This window comes from Schistocerca americana, chromosome 5 (genome assembly GCF_021461395.2).
Source record: "Schistocerca americana isolate TAMUIC-IGC-003095 chromosome 5, iqSchAmer2.1, whole genome shotgun sequence".
NCBI lineage: Eukaryota > Metazoa > Arthropoda > Insecta > Orthoptera > Acrididae > Schistocerca > Schistocerca americana.
This window is the reverse complement of record NC_060123.1, coordinates 133,532,938-133,555,297: the sequence shown is the minus strand read 5'-3', so window position 1 is coordinate 133,555,297 and position 22,360 is coordinate 133,532,938.

The window sequence follows — 22,360 nt, the reverse complement described above, 5'->3', positions numbered from 1 at the left end:
TGTAGCATGCCAACTGGAAAGAACACATTGCCTTGGTTGTAGATAAATCAAACGGCAGGCTATGGACTCATTGGTAGGACAATGGTACAGCGCAGTTAATCTATAAAAGAGATTGCATAAAAAACATTTGTAGACCCATACTCGAATATTTCTTTTGCTCGCAGAGACTCTAAGAGAGATGTTGAAAATTCTTAGCTAGAGGTCACTCGGACATATTGCCAGAACCTGATAAGAAAATTATGAGAACCAATTTTCAGGACAGAAAATGCGAATATTCTTCAGCTCCCTGCTTATCTATTCCGTACAGATAGCGCAGATAATATTAGGGAAATAACAGCTTACACAGAAGGTAAATATTCCTCAGCTCCCTGCGTACCTATTTCATAGAGACCGTGCATCTACATCTGCATTTACATGGATACTGTGCAAATCACATTTAAGTGCCTGGCAGAGGGTTCATCGAACCACCTTCACAATTCTCTATTATTCCAATCTCGTATAGCGCGCGGAAAGAATGAACACCTATATCTTTCCGTACGAGCTCTGATTTCCCTTATTTTATCGTGGTGATCGTTCCGCCCTATGTAGGTCGGTGTCAACAAAACATTTTCGCTTTCGGAAGAGAAACTTGATGATTGGAATATCGTGAGAAGATTCCGTCCCAACGAAAAACGCCTTTCTTTTACTGATTTCCAGCCCAAATCCTGTATCATTTCTGTGACACTCCGATATTTCGCAATCATACACAACGTGCTGTCTTTCTTTGAATTTTTTCGATGTACTCCGTCAGTCCTATATGGTAAGATGGTAAGGATCGCACACCGCGCAGCAGTATTCTAAAAGAACACGGACAAGCGTAGTGTAGGCAGTCTCCTTAGCAGGTCTGTTACATTTTCTAAGTGTCCTGCCAGTAAAACGCAGCCTTTGGTTAGCCTTCCCCACAACATTTTCTACGTGTTCTTTCCAATTTAAGTTGTTCGTAATTGTAATACCTAGATATTTAGTTGAATTTATGGCTTTTAGATTAAACTGATTTATCGTATAACCAAATTTTAACGAGTTCCCTTTCGCAATCACGTGGATGACCTCACACTGTTCGTTATTTAGCGTCAACTGCCACTTTTCGCACCATTCAGAATTTTTTCTAAATCGTTCTGCAGTTTGTTTTGATCTTCTGATGACTTTAAAGTCGATAAACGACAACTCATCTGCAAACAACCGAAGACGGCAGCTCAGATTGTCTCCCAAATCGTTTATATAGATAAGGAACAACAAAGGGCCTATAACACTACCTTGGCGAACGCCTGAAATCAATTATGTTTTACTCGGTGACTTTCCATCAGTTACTACGAAATGTGACCTCTCTGACAGAAATCGCAAATCCAGTCACATAACTGAGACGATATTCCATAAGCACGCAATTTTACTACGAGCCGCTTGTGTGATACAGTGCCAAAAGCCTTCCGGAAATCCAAGAATACGGGATCGATCTGAAATCCCTTGTCAATAGTACTCAGCACTTCATGTGAATAAAGAGCTAATTGTGTTTCACAGGAACGATGTTTTCTAAACCCATGTTAACTGTGTGTCAATAGACCGTTTCCTTCGATGTAATTCAGAATGTTCGAACACAATATATGTTCTAAAATCCTGCTGCGTATCGACGTTAAAGATGTTGTTGTTGTTGTGGTCTTCAGTCCTGAGACTGGTTTGATGCAGCTCTCCATGCTACGCTATCCTGTGCAAGCTTCTTCATCTCCCAGTACCTACGGTCGCAGGTTCGAATCCTGCCTCGGGCATGGATGTGTGTGATGTCCTTAGGTTAGTTAGGTTTAAGTAGTTCTAAGTTCTAGGGGACTGATGACCACAGATGTTAAGTCCCATAGTGCTCTGAGCCATTTGAACCATTTGGACCTCCCAGTACCTACTGCAACCTACATCTTTCTGAATCTGCTTAGTGTATTCATCTCTTGATCTCCCTCTACGATTTTTACCCTCCACGCTGCCCTCCAATACTAAATTGGTGATCCCTTGATGCCTCAACAAATGTCCTACCAACCGAACCCTTCTTCAAGTCAAGCTGTGCCACAAACTTCTCTTCTCCCCAATCCTATTCAATACTTCCTCATTAGTTATGTGATCTACCCATCTAATCTTCAGCATTCTTCTGTAACACCACATTTCAAAAGCTTCTATTCGCTTCTTGTCCAGACTATTTATCGTCCACGTTTCACTTCCATACACGGCTACACTCCATACAAATACTTTCAGAAATGACTTCCTGACACTTAAATCTGTACTCGATGTTAACAAATTTCTCTTCTTCAGAAATGCTTTCCTTGCCATTGCCAGTCTGCATTTTATATCCTCTCTACTTCGACCATCATCAGTTATTTTGCTCCCTAAATAGCAAAATTCCCTTACTACTTTAAGTATCTCATTTCCTAATCTAATTCCCTCAGCATCACCTGACTTAATTCGACTACATTCCGTTATCCTCGTTTTGCTTTTGTTGATGTTCATCTTATACCCTCCTTTCAAGACACTATCCAACTGCTCTTCCAAGTCCTTTGCTGTCTCTGACAGAATTACAATGTCATCGGCGAACCTCAAAATTTTTATTTCTTTTAATACCTACTCCGAATTTTTCTTTTGTTTCCTTCACTGCTTGTTCAATATACAGATTGAATAACATCGGGGAGAGACTACAACCCTGTCTCAGTCCCTTCCCAACCACTGCTTCCCTTTCCTCGACTCTTATAACTGCCATCTGGTTTCTGTACAAACTGTAAATAGCTTTTCGCTCCCTGTATTTTACCCCTGCCCCCTTCAGAATTTGAAAGAGCGTATTCCAGTCAACATTGTCAAAAGCTTTCTCTAAGTCTACAAATGCTAGAAATGTAGGTTTGCCTTTCCTTAATCTAGCTTCTAAGATAAGTCGTTGGGTCAGTATTGCCTCACGTGTCCCAACATTTCTACGGAATTCAAACTGATCTTCCCCAAGGTCGGCTTCTACTAGTTTTTCCATTCGTCTGTAAATAATCCGCGTTAGTATTTTGCAGCCGTGAATTATTAAACTGATCGGTAATTTTCACATTTGTCAACACCTGCTTTCTTTGGGATTGGATTTATCATATTCTTCTTGAAGTCAGAGGGTATTTCTCCAGTCTCATACATCTTGCTCACCATATGGTAGAGTTGCGCCAGGACTGGCTTTCCCAAGGCTGTCAGTAGTTCTAATGGAATGTTGTCTACTCCCGGGGCCTTGTTTCGACTGAGGTCTTTCAGTGCTTTGTCAAACTCTTCACGCACTATTATATCTCCCATTTCATCTTCATCTACATCCTCTTCCATTTCCATAATATTGTCCTCAAGTACATCGCCCTTGTATAGACCCTCTATATACTCCTTCCACCTTTCTGCTTTCCCTTCTTTGCTTAGAACTGGGTTTCCATCTGCGCTTTTGATATTCATACAAGTGATTCCCTTTTCTCTGAAGGTCTCTTTAATTGTCCTGTAGGCTGTATCTATCTTAACCCTAGTGAGATAAGCCTCTACATCCTTACATTTGTCCTCTAGCCATGCCCACTTAGCCATTTTGCACTTCCTGTCGATCTCATTTTTGAGACGTTTGTATTTCTTTTTGCCTGCTTCATTTACTGCATTTTTATATTTTCTCCTTTCATCAATTAAATTCAGTATTTATTCTGTCACCCAAGCATTTCTACTAGCCATCGTCTTTTTACCTACTTGATCCTCTGCTGCCTTCACTACTTCATCCCTCAAAGCTACCCATTCTTCTTCTACTGTATTTCTTTCCCCCATTCCTGTCAATTGTTCCCTTATGCTCTCCCTGAAACTCTGTACAACCTCTGGTTTAGTCAGTTTATCCAGGTCCCATCTCTTTAAATTCCCACCTTTTTGTAGTTTCTTCAGTTTTAATCTACAGATCATAACCAATAGATTGTGATCAGAATGCACATCTGCCCCTGGAAATGTCTTACAATTTAAAACCTAGTTCCTAAATCTCTGTCTTACCATTATATAATCTATCTGAAACCTGTCAGCATCTCCAGGCTTCTTCCATGTATACAACCTTCTTTCATGATTCTTGAACCAAGTATTAGCTATGATTATGTTATGCTCTGTGCAAAATTCTACCAGGCGGCTTCCTCTTTCATTTCTTACCCCCAATCCATATTCACCTACTACGTTTCCTTCTCTCCCTTTTCCTACTGCCGAATTCCAGTCACCATGGCTGTTAAATTTTCGTCTCCCTTCACAATCTGAATAATTTCTTTTATTTCATCATACATTTCTTCAATTTCTTCGTCATCTACAGAGCTAATTGGCATATAAACTTGTACTACTGTAGTAGGCGTGGGCTTCGTATCTATCTTGGCCACAATAATACGTTCACTATGCTGTTTGTAGTAGCTTACCTGCATTCCTATTTTCCTATTTATTATTAAACCTGCTCCTGCATTACCACTATTTGATTTTGTGTTTATAACCCTGTAGTCACCTGACCAGAAGTCTTGTTCCTCATTCCACTGAACATCACTAATTTCCACTATATCTAACTTTAACCTATCGATTTCCCTTTTTAAATTTTCTAACCTACCTGCCCGATTAAGGGATCTGACACTCCACACTCCGATCCGTAGAACGCCAGTTTTCTTTCTCCTGATAACGACATCCTCTTGAGCAGTCTCCGCCCAGAGATCCGAATGGGGGACTATTTTACCTCCGGAATATTTTACCCAAGAGGACGCCATCATCATTTAACCATACAGTAAAGCTGCATGCCCTCGGGAAATATTATGGCTGTAGTTTCCCCTTGCTTTCAGCCGTTCGCAGTACCAGCACAGCAAGGCCGTTTTGGTTAGTATTACAAGGCCAGATCAGTCAATCATCCAGACTGTTGCCCTTGCAACTACTGAAAAGCCTGCAGCCCCTCTTCAGGAACCACACGTTTGTATGGCCTCTCAACAGATACCCCTCCGTTGTCGTTGCACCTATGGTACGGCTATCTGTGTCGCTGAGGCATGCAAGCCTCCCCACCAACGGCAAGGTCCATGGGGGATCTGACGATATGGGCCTGTAATTTAGTGGATTACTCCTACTACCTTCCTTGAAAATTGGTGTGGCCTGTGCAACTTTCCATTCTTTGGGTATGGATCTTTCGTCGAGCGAACGGTTGTATATTATTGTTAAGTATGGAGCTAATGCATCAGCATATTCCGAAAGGAACCTAATTGGTATACAGTCTGGACCATAAGACTTGCTTTTATTAAGTGATTTGAGTTGCTTCACTACTCCGAGGATATTTACTTCTACGTTACTCATGTTGGCAGCTGTTATCGATTCGAATTCTGGAATATTTACTTCGTCTTCTTTTGTGTAGGCATTTCGGAAGGCTGTGTTTAGTAAATCTGCTTTGGCAGCAGTGTCTTCGATAGTATCGCCATTGCTATCGCTCAGAGAAGGCATTGATTGTTTCTGCCGCTAACCTACTTCACATACGACCAGAATCTCTTTGGATTTTCTGCAAGGTTTCGAGACAAAGTTTCGTTGTGGATACTGTTATAGGCGTCTCGCATTGAACTCCGCGCAAAGTTTCGAGCTTCTGTAAAGGATCGCCAATCTTGGGGATTTTGCGTCTGTTTAAATTTGGCATGTGTGTTTCGTTGTTTCTGCAACAGCATTCTAACCCGTTTTGTGTACCAAGGAGGATCAGCTCCGTCGTTTGTTAGTTTATTTGGTATAGATATCTCAATTGCTGCCGATACTATTTCTTTGAATTTAAGCCACATCTGGTCTGGAGATTGTCTCTCAGGAAGGCGTCAAGCGAATTTTTATCTGCTTTTTTGAATAGGTGTATTTTTCGCTTATTTTTGGAGGATTTGGGGATTGCAATATTCAATCTCGCTACGACAACCTTGTGTTCACTAATCCCTATATTGGTTTGATGCTGGTTATTAACTCAGGATTATTTGTTGCTAAGAGGTCAAGTGTGTTTTCACGACCGTTTACTATTCGCGTGGGCTCATGAACTAACTGCTCGAAATAATTTTCAGAGAATGCGTTTAGCACAATTTCGGATGATATTTTATGCGTACCTCCGGAATTAAACATGTATTTTCGCCAACATATCGAAGGTAAATTAAAATCACCACCAACTATTATCGTATGAGTCGGGTACGTGTTTGAAATCAAACTCAAGTTTTCTTTGACCCTTTCAGCAACTGTATCATCTGAACTGGGAGGTCGGTAAAAGGATCCAATTATTATTTTATTCCGGTTGCCAGCAATGATCTCTGCCCACACTAACTCAGAGGAAGAATCTACTTCAATTTCGCGACAAGTTAAACTACTTCTAACAGCAACAAACACGCCACCGCCAACCGTTAGGTTCTTCGCAAAAATTTCGGCTGAGCTTATATCCGGCATTAGCCAGCTTTCAGTGCCTGTAATGATTTGAGCATCAGTACTTCCTATTAGCACTTGGAGCTGTGGTACTTTCCCAACAGAGCTACGACAGTTTACAACTGTTGTACCAATGGTTCCTGTATCTATGTTCTTCCTGTGTTCAGCCTGCACTCTTTGTAACTGAAGCCCACCTTGTGTTTTCCCGAGACCCTCTAACCTAAAACACCGCCCAGTCCACGCCGCACAGCCCCTGCTACCAGTGTAGCCGCCTCCTGCGTATAGTGGACACCTGACCTACTCAGCAGAACCCGAAACCCAACAAACCTTTGGCGCAAGTCGAGGAATCTGCAGCCTACACGATCGCAGAACCGTCTGAGCCTCTGAGTCAGACCCTCCACTCGGCTCTGTACCAGAGGTCCGCAATCGGTCCTGTCGACTATGCTGCAAATGGTCAGCTCTGCTTCCATCTTGCAAGCAAGACTGGCAGCCTTTACCACTTCTGTTAGCCTCTCGAAACCAGAGAGAATCTCTTCTGATCCAAAGCGACACACATCATTGGTACCGACGTGAGCAGCCACCTGTGCTCTTTATGGCATCCAGGAGGACCCTTTCCATACCTGGAATGACTCCACCTGGTATGCACACGGAGTGCACATTGGGTTTCTTACCCTCCTTGTCAGCCAAGTCCCTAAGGGGCCCCATAGCGCTCCTAACGTTGGAGCTCCCAGCTACCAATAGCCCCACCGGACAGCATATGGCTCAGCGACAGTGTCAGCCACGGACAGCACCTGGAACCTGTTTGTCAGACAAACCGGGGAGGCCTTACGTGCGACCGCCTGGGAAGTCTTTCGCCGCCTGCTTCGCCCTGGGGCGACCTCCCACTCGACCACAGGTGAGGAGGTCAGCCTCAGTGCCAGCAGTAACTGAGTTGGCCACCGGTGAGGACCGATAGGAGGACTCTGACGCGCTGGACGTCCGTTGGATCCCCACGGCCGGCCCACAACAGTGGTGCCCATCCACTGCAGCCTCAAGCTGTGCAAACAAAGCCATCACAGCCTGAAGCTGAGAGCAAAGTGTCACCAACTCGGCTCGCATCCGCACACAACGATGGCAGTCCCTGTCCATACCAAAAACCGTGGTAAACTAAAATATGCAGATAAACGGACTATCGTGTAGACCCTGACGAAAACGCACGAATTGTGTCTAGCAACATGCAGATATTCAAGAACCTAACTACCGAAGCACTCAGGTGAAACTAAATAATGTGCCCCTGATAAGGAATTTGTAATATGTCACAAAATCGGTTTACTTTCTGACGCAAACGAAAACGCGAGAACTGTGGCTATTGGATTTTAAATTTACACGCAGAAACTCAAGAAACTAAACTATTAAAGCATACAGATGATATAATACAATTCGCTCCTGGTTAGGAACTCGTAAAAGTCACAAAAGCGGTTTACGTATCTGTTGCTGCGTCTGTCACAGTCGGCTACTACTGCCTGACTGACTGATAGGCAGATAATATTAGAGAAATAACAACTCGCACAGAGTCATCCTATGCACACTCCATCTTTGGACGGTATAAGAATAATCCTAAACACCTGGTACAAAATTACACCCTGCCACACATTTCACAGTGATTCGCAGAGTTCAGATGTAGGTGTAGAAGTAGAGAAAATGTGCACGAGCAGCTTAAAAAAATAAAAATGAGAGAGAGGCCGCTATACTGTGTGTTGAAAAGGCAGCGTCTAAAAAAAGTGATCACCTCAAGGTCTTGCTGACTCCCTTGTTTGAGATTAGGAAAATTGTTTCCCGTCTCGCTGTTTAGTATATTTGTAGCACCTTAAATATCGAGAGATTTTTTGAGTATAATTGTCCGTCTTGACCGTTTTTTATATTTTTGTTCTTTTAAAATGTTCATCAAAACGTGTCATCATGTTCATCAAAACGCTGTCATCATCAGAATCTGTAAGATAAACGGACAAATAAGAATTAATTTCTACAAAATTACAATAACACATTTGTAAACAAAATAATGACATACCACATTTAAATCTGGATGAACTGCACTTCTTATATTCTCATGTATAATTGTACCATAAATAGCGCTGTTTAGGGAGACAGCTTTTCGTAAATAACATCCTATGGCCTTTAGGTAGCGTTAATGCAACTGAACTTGTCAAGTTAAAATTCAAATTAAAGTATCTAAATGGAACACACAGCCACTTCATAAAATAATCTACAGTATAAAGACAATAAACTGGAAATATCACGGCAAAAACCAAATTAAAGTTTACAAACTGAACGTGCAGTAATTTCATGAAAAATAATCTATAAAAAGAATGAATTTTTTGTTACTATGTTAATGATCTTGCTACGTATTTTAATGGCTGAATCTTCATTTTGCGAAAAGAAAAAGACGTTCACATACAACTTTACATACCTTACAATAGGTGTATAGCTCGGCCTTGTATGATTTTAAAGCCATACATTAAACTGTTTTTATCAACACAATTGTTCATCTTCTATTTATAAATTTCTTTCTCTGAAATGGCTGTATGCTTTAGGTAGACCTTACTTTGAATGTTTAATGTGGCAAACCCAATTCATTATTTTTTTTAAATTAGTTTTAATGCTCAATTTGTAGACTTTAATTTGAATTTCAGCGTGACTTTTACAATTTATTATTTTTGTGCATTATTTTACAAAATGGCTGTATTTCAATTTGTAGACGTTAATCTGGATTTTAATGTGAGAAGTCCAATTGCATTAACGCCACCTAACAGCCACAGATCGTTATTTCACTTAGGCTGAATCATTAAACACAACCAGTCATGGTACGAGTGTACAAGTGAAGTGACGAGATACAGCGTATCGAGATTTAACTGTGGTGTGTTATCATTTTGTTCTATAATCTATTACTGTAGGTTCGTGAAAACTACTTCTCATTTGTTCTGTTTATCTGACAGACTCTGATGGTGTACATTTAAAAGAATATATATAAATAGCGGTCAAAAGGGACGATTATATTGACTAGTGATCGCAGACTCATACAATGATTTTATATCATTTATAGATAGACGAGAGCTATCCCTTATCTAATAGTATAATTTAATTAACAAAAATGAATAGGAGGTAGTCATATAATTTGAATTTAAATATGTTGGTTAGTTTAGAAATTATGAAACTTTATGGCCAAATTTTTCTTCTTTAATTTTGTGAGTAAAAGTATGCAAGCTTAAAAAAATTAGATAGCAAATGGTTCAAATGGCTCTGAGCACTATGGCACTTAACTTCTGAGGTTATCAGTCCCCAAAACTTAGAACTACTTAAACCTAACTAACCTAAGGACAGCACACACACCCATGCCTGAGGCGGGATTCGAACCTACGACCGCAGCGGTCGCGCGATTCCAGACTGTAGCGCCTAGAACCGCTCGGCCACTCTGGCCGGCAATTAGGTAGCATTTGTATCTTTACATCTCTGAGACCTCTTACATCTGAATCCTGGCGTTTTGTTTGCACTTCATTTTTTACCTCTTTGCATAGCTGGTGTGATTTATTTCACACTGTAGCATATAATGTGGATTCTGCAGTTACTATGTTTTGGTATTTTATATGCTTTTGTTAGTTGTAACGCTGTTAAGACCGGCTACCCAGTTTTTTTTCGTACAGATGTTTCCCTATCTTCTAATCCTTTTACGTGTTTATTTACCGGTTTGTTTGGCACTTTGCCGCTGCTTTTTACGTGTTGTCGGTTCCCCGGGTTCCGTGCATTCGCTCCTGAGCGTCGTTTCGAGGACGGGGCCCGCTTACCCAGTTGTGCTCGCATGTTGCACGGGTGGGATGCCCGCTGTTCCTGGGAAGAAGCTCGTTTAGTTTGGGAGTTCTTTTCCCCGGTTATGATGCCGGTTCTTTATTCAACAATTTTTGTTTCTAGGTTTAAGCCTTAGTCTTGTTCCTATCGTTCTTTTATTGATGTTGGCTGCTTACTCTATGTTGTCAGTTTCGTGCAGAAAGGTAGGAGACTTCTATTATTTACCCTTACGGAGATTTTAATGATATTATGTACTGAAATGTGTGCATTGCTCACATGCTAATCAACATCGTATCAATTCGGTACATTCTGGTCTAGGATAATTCTAATTACGATTTTTGGTGTCTTCTTAAGGTCAACAATTTGTCACCTGAAGACGTGCCTATAATGTCATGAAACTAGTCACTATTAATAAATCAATTTGACGCAGCTGTTGAGGTTACCGTCAGTTGAATGTTGAGGTTTCCATCAGTTGAAATGTATCATCACAGCTGTGGCTGCCACTCACAGCAAGTGATTTGTTTAAATTTATGTTCTATGTTAAAATAATTTCCTTTTTCAGAAACGTTTTCCTTGGTGTTGCCAGTCTGCATTTTTGCATTTTATGTCCACTCTACCCCGGTGATCGTCATTATTTTATTGCGCAAATAATAAAACTCTTCTATAACTTTTTGAGCCTCATTTACAGAGCCGATTCCCTCAACATCATTTGAGTTACTTCGACTACATTCCATTACTCTTGTTTTGCTTTTGTTGATGTTCGTCTTATAACCTGTTTTCAAGACACCATCCATTCTGCTCAACTGCCATTCCAAGTCCTTTGCCGTCTCTGTGAGAGTTACTATGTCAACACTAAATCGAAAAGTTTTAAATTATTATCCCCGAAATTTAATTTCCTTGCCAAATCTCTCTTTGGTTTTCGTCACATCTTGCTCAAGGGACAGGTTAAGTAGCATCGGCTAGGCTAGATGACTCAACCAATGCAGGTAGACGACAGTTTTCTAGCGTGGTACAGAGTAACAGATTACTTAGTAGTGATGCACAAGTTTCGGTAGGTTTGCATGACAGATGTTTGATTTCATACAGTTACAAGAACAAGAACTACTAATTTGTGCAAATAATCCAAGTTTTCAGAATGAGATTTTCACTCTGCAGCGGAGTGTGTGCTCATATGAAACTTCATGGCAGATTAAAACTGTGTGCCGGACCGAGACTCGAACTCGGGACCTTTGGCTTTCCCGGGCAAGTGCTAAGCCATGTCTCCGCAATATCCTTTCTTTCAGGAGTGCTAGTTCTGCAAGGTTCACAGGAGAGCTTCTGTGAAGTTTGGGAGATAGGAGGCGAGATACTGGCAGAAGTGGAGCTGTGAGGACGGGGCGTGAGTCATGCTTGGGTAGCTCAGTAGAGCACTTGCCCGCGAAAGGCAAAGGTCCCGAGTTAGAGTCTCAGTCCGGCACACAGTTTTAATCTGACGGAAAGTTTCAATCCAAGTTTTGTACAAAATGGTAACAAATACACAGCTACCTAGAAACTGATAAATGAGCGGGTTTTTGAGAATGATTTCATCCCTAACATAAAAAAAACACAAGGTATTCAGTCATGAATAACAGTGTGGAGATCATCAATAGCCAGTAGTTAATAAGTGCACCAGAATATACTAACATATTAAGTGTGCGTCACGGTAAATGATAACAGCCAAACAGTTTCAGGATAAAGATTTATTACAATCCTTGACCACGGTTTCGGTATATCTAAATATACCTTCATCAGAAGTAAAATACACTAAAATGACATCCTGCAGTGGAGATACATAAAACAATCGTGCCAAAGGCGCCGTCAGTAGTCAAAACATCATCTCCATTTATACGACGCCTTTGGCACGATTGTTTTATGTATTTCCATTGCAGGATGTGATTTTGGTGTATTTTACTTCTGGTGAAGGTATATTTAGTTATACCGAATCCGTGCTCAAGGATTTTAGTAAATCTTTATCCTGCAACTGTTTGGCTGTTATCATTTACCGTGAAGAATTTCAACAGTCGCTGTTTCAGCCATGTTTAAAACCTTAAGTGTACGTGTATCTCACTATCTGTTGATAGTTAATTGTTTCCACGAAGTATCAGAGACAAATATATCAGTAAATTTACACTTACTTCATATTATTACTTGGTAATATTGTATTCAATAATATTGTACAGTAACATATTGCAGAGAGAACACTTTCATTAAGAACGAGGGGTAATCAATAATTTTTATTAGCCCCTCGAAAAATAAAGTTAACTAATTAATTTGTTTGCAGTCCTCGTACGAAATTAAATTCCTGCGTACAGTACTTAGCAGGCCATTAAAGGAATCAAAACAAAATGGCATAGCCAGTTAATAAAGTGAAGAATCGTCAGTAATTCGTTTTCTGCATTTGAAGACGTACAACGTTGTAACAATTCGTGCTGAGTCGATAGAAGTCTACAGCAACAAAGCAGCATCGTATGGCTAAGCGGTTTGATGGTGCAGGAGACCCATCTCCCTCCCTCCCCCCCCCCCCCCCCCCCCCCAGTTACATTCTCTACGGAAATATAGCGAAATAATGTATAAAGGGCAGTCAAATGAAAACGAGACCCATGAGAAAAAATGAATAAGCTGTTTGTTATTTCGAAACCAATCGCCAAAACTGTTGATATACATAACCCACTTGAGACAAGACGGTCAGCGCCTTCATGGGAAAACGTTTGCAGTTGACTTCGACTGAAGCAAATCGACGACCACGAATGCCTTTCTTAAGGGATCCAAAAATATGGAAACCGCAAGATGAGAGGTCAGGACCGTATGGAGGGACGGAGGATGTATTAGGGTTCCCCAGCGGAATTTCTGCAGCGTACTCGAAACAAGTTTGGCAACATGAGAGCGGGCCATAGGGTCTCGATCTCTCCCCAGGCGATTTCCATGTTGTTGGGCATATTGTTGGAGCCCTGAAGAAAGACATTCGCGCACCTCAATTTGCTTCCGACCAAGAGGTGGACGTCTGGGTACAATCGTGGTTGCCGAGGCAACCGCAAACATTTTTCCATGGAGGCACTGACCATCTTTTCTCACAGTACAGTAAATGTATTAACCGTTACGGCGATTAGTTTTGAAATGATAAACAGTTTACTTGCCTTTTTTCTACCTGTCTCATTTCATTTGCCTGTCCCTTGTATTACAATACCTTAAGAATACTGTGACAGTGGGTGCCTAACAGAAAACGATTCGTTGCCACATTCAGCCACTTGCTTTATTGCAAGTAAATAATGTAAGTAAGTACGGATTTCGACCTTTAGTGTGGACCGCTATGATTATTTGCTTCCTTCTTTCTTTCTTTCTTTAAAGTGGCGATTTTGGCAGGGATAGATGGTAGTGGAAATGGCATTAGGCGAAAAGATTTCAGTTCAGTAAACAATCCATCACTTAACTGAATCAGGTCGTTCTTGGTGTGAGCTGATAATTTATATTTACCTAAGTCCTCTACTAATTCGACCCTATCTGCTCTAGATACCAGAACCGCCGCGTTAGTAACTTCTTTTCAAGCATATCAGGTGACGATAATTTGACTTTTATTGACAGTATACTCGCAGCTGCAAAATCGGCCGTTTGCATCTGTAATGAAAGTCTTAAGACCAGACACGTTTCGCTTTATTGGAAAGCATCTTCAGTGTTCACTGTAGCAATATGGATTTTACTCTTGTTTGCTATGGTCATAAATAGTTCGGATACTTCATTTAATACTATAAATAGTTTTCATTTTTTTCGTTATACAAGATTTATTTTTCTACATTCTTCTTCTTCTTCTCCTTCCGCGTGTATATGTTAGGTTTTTGCACACAGTACTTCCACTGCACCAAAAATATTCACGTGGCTGAGTTGAGAAGTGTCACTGCCCTCTCGCCATTTGGTGTGTTTTGTTAAACATTGTTTAACAGAAAGTAATCAGAAACTGCCAGTTCATCTTCGCCAAAGCAGTTATAATCCCATTAGTATGCAGTATCGGTTATCTTTATTACACCAGAACATTTCGGGACTCAGAAATAAAATTGATGAACTACTCATTTGTATTGATGAAATGAATTCATCTAACCAAATTGACATAATCTGCCTCTCTGAACATCAAGTGACCACTGTTATAGATATGTTAGACATTTCAGGATTTATGCTAGCTTCCTACTTCTGCAGAGTAGATATGGATGGAGGAGGAGTTGCCACATTTATTAAAAACTGCCATAAATGCAAGAACATTGACATTAATAACTTATGTCTAGAGCAGCATCTAGAAGCATGTGCAACAGAAGTAGAGTTCCATAACAGATCCTATATAATAGTAATTATTTACCGAGCACCTGCAGGAAATTATAATCTATTCATAAATCATCTAGAAGCTCTTTTGGGTAGTTTAACAGGAAGAAACAAAGAAATTTTGATTGCTGGTGACTTTAATACAGATTTTATAATGCAGTCTTCCAGTAAACATTTGTTGGAGTTAGTAATGTTGTTTTTCAATCTAACTCACACTGTAAACTTTCCAACTAGGATCACTAAATCCTCAAGTACAGCCATTGATAACATTTTTATAGACAAATCAAAGGAACAAAATCATATCATAAAACTTGTAATAAACAGACTATCAGATCATGACATGCAGCTCCTTGTTTTAGATGTAAATTCTAAGCAGATTATCAAGACTGCTAAATCTGAGAACAGAAGAGTAGTCAATCAACCAAAAACTGAGTGTTTTAGAAAACTGCTCAAAGATATGAACTGGAAAAATGTTTATAGTGTTGATGACATGAATGAAAAATATAAGACAGTCATGTACAATGTCAATACCATGTTTGAAAACTGTTTTCCTCTAAAAGTTACTCAAACTAAACAGAAGTCTATAATAAAACCATGGATTACACAAGGAATAAAGATTTCCTGTAAGACAAAAAGGAAAATGTATCTGTCGACCAAGAATAGCTCCAATGCTGATGATTTAGCTACATACAAGGAATACTGCAAAATATTAAAAAAAGTAATTCAGACAACTAAACAAATGCACTATGAGAAGAAGATAGCAATGTCAGGGAACAAAATAAAAACAATATGGGATACAGTGAAAGAGGAGACTGGTAGAACCAGAAAGGAGCAGGAGCAAATAGCATTAAGGATAGATGACACACTAGTAACAGATGGGCATAGTGTGGCAAATCTATTTAACAAGTACTTTACATCCGCTACTGATAGAATAGGATTGTCAGGATCAGCAAATAATGTCCTTGAATATCTTAAACTGTTGTTGCTGTTGTTGTGGTGGTCTTCAGCCCTGAGGCGGGTTTGATGCAGCTCTCCACGCTACTCTATCCTGTGCAAGCTTCTTCATCTCCCAGTACCTACTGCGACCTACATCCTTCTGAATCTGCTTAGTGTATTCATCTCTTGGTCTCCCTCTACGATTTTTACCCTCCACGCTGCCCTCCAATACTAAATTGGTGATCCCTTGATGCCTCAACAAATGTCCTACCAACCGATCCCTTCTTCTAGTCAAGTTGTGCTACAAACTTCTCTTCTCCCCAATCCTATTCAATACTTCCTCATTAGTTATGTGATTTACCCATCTAATCTTCAGCATTCTTCTGTAGCACCACATTTCGAAAGCTTCTATTCTCTTTTTGTCTAAACTATTTATCGTCCACGTTCCACTTCCATACATGGCCACACTCCATACAAATACTTTCAGAAACGACTTCCTGACACTTAAACCTATACTCGATGTTAACAAATTTTTCTTCTTCAGAAATGCTTTCCTTGCCACTGCCAGTCTACATTTTATATCCTCTCTACTTCGACCATTATCAGTTATTTTGCTCCCCAAATAGCAAAACTCCTTTACTACTTTAAGTGTCTCATTTCCTATTCTAATTCCCTCAGCATCACCCGACTTAATTCGACTACATTCCATTATCCTCGTTTTGCTTTTGTTGATGTTCATCTTATATCTTCCTTTCAAGACACTATCCATTCCGTTCAACTGCTCTTCCAAGTCCTTTGCTGTCTCTGACGGAATTACAATGTTATCAGCGAACCTCAAAGTTTTTATTTCTTCTCCATGGACTTTAATACCTCCTCCGAATTTTTCTTTTGTTTCCTTCACTGCTAGCTCAATATACAGATTGAATAACATCGGGGAGAGGCTACAACCCTGTCTCACTCCCTTTCCAACCACTGCTTCCCTTTCATGTCCCTCGACTCTTATAACTGCCATCTGGTTTCTGTACAAACTGTAAATAGCTTTTCGCTCCCTGCCACCTTCAGAATTTGAAAGAGAGTATTCCAGTCAACATTGTCAAAAGCTTTCTCTAAGTCTACAAATGCTAGAAAAGTAGGTTTGCCTTTCCTTAATCTAGCTTCTAAGATAAGCCTTAGGGTCAGTATTGCCTCACGTGTTCCGATATTTCTACGGAATCCAAACTGATCTACCGCGAGGTCGGTTTCTATTAGTTTTTCCATTCGTCTGTAAAGAATTCGCGTTAGTATTTTGCAGCCGTGACTGATTATCTGAAACTAGCCTTTAAAAATAGCTTCAGGTACATGAATATTTCACTCACTTCACCAAAAGAAAATAACAAAATCTTTAAAAACAAAGCATTCTGGTGGTTACGACGAAATATCAACAAAGTTAATTAAGGCATGTTCTTGTGAGTTTAGTAAAATTCTAAGTTCCTTGTGTAACCAGTCAATTATCACTGGGACATTTCCTGACTGGCTAAAACATGCAGATGTTAAGCCTCTGTTCAAGAAAGGGGAGAAAGAAATACCATCAAACTACAGACCGATTTCATTCACTTTGCCAGCATTCTCAAAAACTTTAGGAAAAGTAATGTACAGGCAGTTTCTCAACCATCTGACCACAAATAACATATTATCAAGAACACAGTTGGGATTTCTGAAGGGTTCTGATATCGAGAAGGCTATTTACACCTACAGTGAAAATGTACTTAATTCATTAAATAATGAATTGCAAGCAGCAGGTATTTTCTGTGATTTGTCAAAGGCATTTGATTGTGTAAACCACAACATCCTTTTAAATAAATCAGAATTCTATGGTGTCACGGGCAGTGCTGCAAAGTGGTTCAAGTCGTACCTCGCTAACAGGAAACAAAGGGTATCAGTGCAAGGGACTAGTGAATTAAGTCATCATTCATCATCAGAATGGGAAGAAATTACATGCGGTGTCCCACAAGGATCCATCTTAGGGCCATTGCTTTTTCTTATGTACATTAATGATCTCTCATCAGTTACACTGCCAGAAGCAGAGTTCGTTTTGTTTGCAGATGACACAAGTATTGCAATAAATAGTATGTCGAGTGTAGTTCTAGAAAGATCTCCTAATGATATTTTCATAGATATTAATAAATGGTTTAAAGCCAACTCACTGACATTAAACTTCGAAAAGACTGACTATATGCAATTCAGAACCTGTAAAGGTTTCCACCCAGCATATGCATAAAGTATGAAGAAGAGCAGATAGAAGAGGTTGACAGTCTTAAATTCCTGGGATTACAACTTGATAATAAATTCAGTTGGGAGGAGCAAACCACAGAACTGCAGAAACGCCTTAACAAATCTGTATTTGCATTCCGGGTGTTAGCTGACATAGGCGACATAAAAATGAAAAAGCTTGCATACTTTGCCTACTTTCATTGCATAATGTCATATGGTATAATATTTTGGGGTAACTCTTGAAGAAAATAAAAGTTTTCAGAGTCCAAAAGCGTGTAATACGTATTATTTGTGGAGTAAATTCATGGACGTCTTGTAGAAACCTCTTCAAAGAACTGGGCATACTAACTACTGCCTCTCAGTATATTTACTCCTTAATGAAATTTGTCCTAAATAATGTATCTCTTTTTCCTACAAACAGCTCAGCTCGTACAATACCAGGAAAAAAATGATCTGCACAAGGACTTAAAAGCACTTACTTTAGTTCAAAAAGGGGTCCACTACTCAGGGACACTCATCGTCAATAATTTGCCAGCAAACATAAAAAATTTAGTTACAAATAAAGATCAGTTTAAAAGGAGCTTGAAAGACTTACTAGTGGCCAACTCCTTCTACTCCATTGACGAATTTTTTAATAGAAACAAATGATGTATTGTATATATTCATACTATTGGTATTGTTATTTCAGCTTTAAAAAAATATTGACATGTTCCATATCCACGAGGATCTCCTCAGCACGGATCTATGGAACGAATAACTAATCTAATCTAATCTAATCTTGTTTTGCTATTGTGGGATGCGTTAGTGTTTCGTTTCTTTTTGTGGTGATGGGAGCATCCGCTATCGCTCTTTGAGTATTTATATTTTGTGACTAGGGAGGAAGACACACACACACAAATGGGGGTAATTGTCCCTGTTATTGTGTGTGTTGGTGTGTGTGCGTCTGGGGTCTGACATGTCCTATCTATTGTGTGTGTAAATTATTGCATTGCAATGGTCTACGGTGGGGATAGTGTCTAGTCTGATGCTGACAATGGCAAGAGACAGAGGGCACCAGACGCATTCTTGCAGGGTCTTCCACCCGAAATTTCGCGCCTAGTGCGACTGGAATTCCCAGAATCCTCATATGAAACAGTAGCGACTACCATAGTTTTAGCAAGGATGGATGCAGCAACCCGTGCCAAGCTGGTATTTTGTCGAAGTATAATGGGGCATCGCTGGATATAGTTTACTCGTCGATAGCTGCATCATCTGTGAAGAGCCTCCGGTTGCCACCAGTACTACCTCTTAAGTCAGTAATACACACCATGATCAGTCAAGGGCCTATTACTCTTCTCTGGGGCACACAAGACTCTGTAGGTGGCTCTGCATCCACAGTTACTTTCTGTTTGCTGCCTGTCAGCAAATTTTAGATCTGATCTGTTGAGGGCGGACGTAAATTTCATTCTTTCCATCAACATTCGTTATGTCTGGCATCAATAACATTTTACGTTTTGTTGATCTTATCGCGGTTTTTCAAATGTTCCCGAACATCTCTCAGAAAACCCGAGTTATTAGCTGCAATATGCGCATAAAACTGTTTGCTGCTTGTCTGACTCCGAGCAGTTTCTTTCCTAAAACATGGTCACCGCGTTTTTCTTGAGGCCGACAATAAACCTCATCTGTTTTCAGGTTTAAGCCTGCGGATTACATATCGAGGTCGGCCGCTGGACGAGATTACCTTCACAGAGACAGCGATTCATTCGGCATTACCTGCGGATTAGCATGGCCGGCCGTTGCAGAGCTGTTTTATAATCGGCTTTGCAAGAAGGTGCCTTGCTTATGTCTGAGTGATAAGTTTGTTGTATCCACACGCACAGGATATCACTAAAGCGATGCTCAATAATTTGGGGTCGCAGTAACATGTAACATCCCACCTCCCGCCTTCCTCATCAAATTAATACAGTTTGGCTCTACAAGGTTATTTATGAAAGTGAATTATTCCGTGCCCTATGCGATTTATTGCATTTGATATGGCATTCCAAGATTATAAGACCTACGACGATATATACCTAAGGACATAAGGGCAAATAAATGAAGAACTGAATAACGCTTTATGTGGCGTTGTTATCTATGCTTGGAATCGATAAAAATAAAATCTGCGCTCACATTCAACGTAACATGCAACAAATCCATCTTCTGGTTTTCATCGGTTTATTGTGAAAAATTTAATAACTATAATCGATCCTAGTCCTCGGGCCCCGAAGTTCATTTGTGCTCGGCGTACCATAACAGCGTGTAATATACTTTTTGACGTTCCCTCGTATGTGCAATGTAAATACTGATAAACAAAAATGTGTCTTCATAACTTTACTGTATATATATAACTCACTATTTATTTCGTAAAATTCTGACAAAAGACGATCACATGTGATATCGGACATATCTATGCACTGTTGCCAATCCATGTTTGGTTGACATTCACAAACGTTATAAGTATTGCAGGTCTATGTGACCTACAATAACATCAATTCACTCTCAAGTGTCACTTAGCGTCTCTCCAAAATGTATTTAAAGACATCTATTTCCCCATCAGTTCAAGGAATATGATATCACAAAACGAAATATAAAGATGTATTCAAAATAGAATTAGCCCGCCTGAAGGCTACCGCCATTTTATACAAAGTTGTTCGTGAGAATTGTAACTCCAATTAAATTTATTCAACAAGTTAGAGACGCGGCTCGAGTCAAATGATTCGAAACACTTCCAGTCACATCAGGGAATGTGGAACGTAGGAAATCTGTATGAAATGTAATTCCTATTTGATGTACCAAGTAAGTCACCACACCTGTAGCTTAAGGGAAACCACAAAGGCGTGATACTAAATCGCCAAAAGCAACTTAACTGTTTCCCAGAACAGAAAAAAAATATCCGCAGCTGTTGCTAAATTCGTGCCACAAACAGTTAAGTGTCTTCAATTCATTCGCTTTTGAAGAAGAAATAATTATGTTTCCAAAAATATTCTTCTATTAGAAAGTCGAATGAAGTGTGAGAATGGGCAAATTATTAAACTCTCTCTCTCTCTCTCTCTCTCTCTCTCTCTCTCTCTCTCTCTCTCTCTCTATATATATATATATATATATATATATATATATATATATATATATAGCATCACTATACTCTCTTGTGGGAAAGTTGTCACCGTTTGTCTTCCGGAGCGACACTAGCACTCCAAGCGGTGAGAAAGCAGTCAGTCACATGCGTCACAAGAATAAAGTTTATTTTTAATTATTTTCTACTTAATTAACGAAATAGTTGCTGCACTTTTAGCTTCCATGCGTTAGTAAATTACTAATAGGCATGATATAACGTCAAATACATCTTAAACCAGCCGAATCACACTGATTGAATGACATAAGCTACTTTTTCATGACAAAATATTTTCGAATATGTGTTTAATAGCAGCTAACTCCGCTGAAAGCAAGAGAACATAATCATGTATTTCATGCATCAGATCCCTACATTTCTGTTGTTGTCTGTTGCCATTATCATAGACACTGTCCTTGATAATATATATATATATATATTCCTGGAAATTGAAATAAGAACACCGTGAATTCATTGACCCAGGAAGGGGAAACTTTATTGACACATTCCTGGGGTCAGATACATCACATGATCACACTCACAGAACCACAGGCACATAGACACAGGCAACAGAGCATGCACAATGTCGGCACTAGTACAGTGTATATCCACCTTTCGCAGCAATGCAGGCTGGTATTCTCCCATGGAGACGATCGTAGAGATGCTGGATGTAGTCCTGTGGAACGGCTTGCCATGCCATTTCCACCCGGCGCCTCAGTTGGACCAGCGTTCGTGCTGGACGTGCAGACCGCGTGAGACGAAGCTTCATCCAGTCCCAAACATGCTCAATGGGGGACAGATCCGGAGAATTTGCTGGCCAGGGTAGTTGACTTACACCTTGTAGAGCACGTTGGGTGGCACGGGATACATGCGGACGTGCATTGTCCTGTTGGAACAGCAAGTTCCCTTGCCGGTCTAGGAATGGTAGAACGGTGGGTTCGATGACGGTTTGGATGTACCGTGCACTATTCAGTGTCCCCTCGACGATCACCAGTGGTGTACAGCCAGTGTAGGAGATCGCTCCCCACACCATGATGCCGGGTGTTGGCCCTGTGTGCCTCGGTCGTATGCAGTCCTGATTGTGGCGCTCACCTGCACGGCGCCAAACACGCATACGACCATCATTGGCACCAAGGCAGAAGCGACTCTCATCGCTGACGACGACACGTCTCCATTCGTCCCTCCATTCACGCCTGTCGCGACACCACTGGAGGCGGGCTCCACGATGTTGGGGCGTGAGTGGAAGACGGCCTAACGGTGTGCGGGACCGTAGCCCAGCTTCATGGAGACGGTTGCGAATGGTCCTCGCCGATACCCCAGGAGCAACAGTGTCCCTAATTTGCTGGGAAGTGGCGGTGCGGTCCCCTACGGCACTGCGTAGGGTCCTACGGTCTTGGCGTGCATCCGTGCGTCGCTGCGGTCCGGTCCCAGGTCGACGGGCACGTGCACCTTCCGCCGACCACTGGCGACAACATC